Raw genomic sequence first — 2,604 nt, 5'->3', positions numbered from 1 at the left:
TTCATCCCAGCACATCCCGGCACATCCCAGAGCATCCCCGCGAATCCCAGCACATTCCAGCTCGTCCTAGCCCATCCCAGCACATCCCAGCTCATCCCAGCGCTTCCCCGCGGATCCAAGCTCATTCCAGAGCACCCCATCTCAGCCCAGCGCATCCCAGCACATCCCAGCTCATCCCAGAGCATCCCAGCACACTCAACCTCCAAGCACCAGCACCTCACGCATCCAGCACATCCCAGTACACCCCTGTTCATCCCAGCGCATCCCAGCTCATCCCAGAGCATCCCAGCACATCCCCGAACATCCCCACGCATCCCAGCTCCCCCCAGCTCACCCCAGTTCACCCTAGCACATCCCAGTCCATCCCAGCGACTCCCGGGGCTTTGGGGCCCCCAAATCATTCATTTCCAGGAGCTGCCACAGGCAGGAGGGATGGGAGAGCTCCACTGGAGGTGTCAGCAGGGCCAAGGGAGGAGGTTTGGGCACAAAGCAAAGGAGGGTTTTATTGCTGGGCACAGCGGGACAGAAGGGAAAATGCAGCCAGTGCTGTGGCAGGGAGCCTGCACCCACCTGAGCCCAGGGGATGGGCTGCAATCCCCCTTTTCCTCCTGCACCCCCCTTTTCCTCCTGCACCCACCTGGGCTGGGCATCCTCAGTGCCCAAAGGATGGGCTGCAATCCCCCTTTTCCTCCTGCACCCACCTGGGCTGGGCATCCTCGGTGCCCTGATCCCAAAGGATGGGCTGCAATCCTCCTTTTCCTCCTGCACCCACCACAGAACAGGTTTGGGATGTCCAGGGCACCACAGGGGCTGTAACTAACCCTGAACAACCTCACCCCTGGCACCAACATCCCCCAGGTGTGGGCTCAGCACAGCCCCGTGTCACACAGCACTGATAGGGGCACAGCCTCACTGAGAGCTCAGCCAGTGGGATCTCCATTGATTTTTTTTAGATTGACTAAAACAAGCAAAAAACACAGAAAGAAGAAGAATTACCATAATAAAAAAGTCCCCTGCAGTTTAACCTGTCACATTCATATTTTCTGAAAAATTTCTTCACCCAGGATTTTTGTCCTGGAAAGGTGAGAAGCCTCAGAGAAAAATGAAAACAACAATTATCTCATTTGCTTCTCCTCTGTTTTGCTCATATAAAATGTGTTTAAAATTTATTTATCCAACAGGTGATTGTTTCATCAGTTTCTGCCGTATTTTCACTCATTAACCAATCAGTGCCAAGCTATATTGAGACTGTAGAGAGAGTCACGAGTTTTTCATTATTATCTTTTTAGCATTCTGTAAGTATCCTTTCTGTATTCTTTAATAAATTTTAGTATCATATCATATCATATCATATTTTCATATCGTATTTTCATATAGTATTTTAATATAATGTAATAAAATAATAAATTAACCTTCTGAAAACATGAAATAAAATTCTTCCTACCACAAAAATCCCTGCAAATACAATAACTGCCTTTTCCCTGGATACTTGTAGTCACCTTCCTGTCTGCTCAAGCACTGCTGGCCCTGGCACCCTGGTGCTGTGAGCAGGAAACATGCCTTGAGATAGCACATTATCAGCATCCCCCATCCCTGGGGAGAGGCAGAGTCCTGCAAAACCTCCTGGAAAAACACAGGGATTAGCGGCAGGCCAGCAGAGATCCTGGCTCCCCATCAGCCTGGGTCCCTCCTGCCCTGCCTGGGGCTGTGTGGAGATGTTTGCCTTGTGCTCATCCTCCCCTGGCACAGCCCAGCTCGTCCCTGCTGGGATTATTCACATCTCCACTTATCAGAAGACAAGCACTGCAAAAATGCCCTGGCCAGCAAAACCTCCTCTGAGCACAGTCAAAGGTTGAGGTCCATCCTCTGCCTCTGTTGCCACAGGCTGGTTTGGCCGAGTTAAATAACAGTCAGCTGCAGCCCTTGCCCCAAAACCCAGGCCAAATTTAACTTCTAACCTGTCATTTTTGGTTTAATACAGCATTTCCATGCCCCCAGGTGCCCTCTGGGCACTGCAGGGGTCATGAGTGACAAGGTTTTCATAACAGTGCCAGGACATCCCTGAGCTCTCACTCACAGACACATGGTGGGCTGGAGGAGGTCACTCAAGTGTTCAACCCACACAGCTCAGAGTGATTCTGCTCCAATATTCAGATTTTCTGAAATTTTTTTTTTTGCAGTCCCAAACAGATCAGACTCTGGTCCACCAACACTGAATGGGAGAAATTCCTGGATCATGAGAGTGCTCCCATTTCTCCCTCTGCTTTTATATATTTTTATATATTTATATATATTTTATATATATATTTTATATATTTTTATATATTTCTATATATTATATATATATATTTATATTCTATATATTTTTATATTTTTATAAGTTATATAATTTTATATATACCTATTTAATATATTTATATTTAATATCTATGTGTATTTATACATATAATATATATAAGTATATATAATATAGACATATTTATCTATTTATATATAAATATTTTATATATAATTTTATATCTAATTCTATATATGAATATATGTCTATATTTATATACTTATATTTACATATATTTTCTAATTATATAACATAAAATATATATT

The sequence above is a fragment of the Zonotrichia leucophrys genome, chromosome 8, assembly GCF_028769735.1.
Source record: "Zonotrichia leucophrys gambelii isolate GWCS_2022_RI chromosome 8, RI_Zleu_2.0, whole genome shotgun sequence".
NCBI lineage: Eukaryota > Metazoa > Chordata > Aves > Passeriformes > Passerellidae > Zonotrichia > Zonotrichia leucophrys.
The sequence above is the reverse complement of the archived record's forward strand: the minus strand, read 5'-3'. Positions refer to the sequence as shown.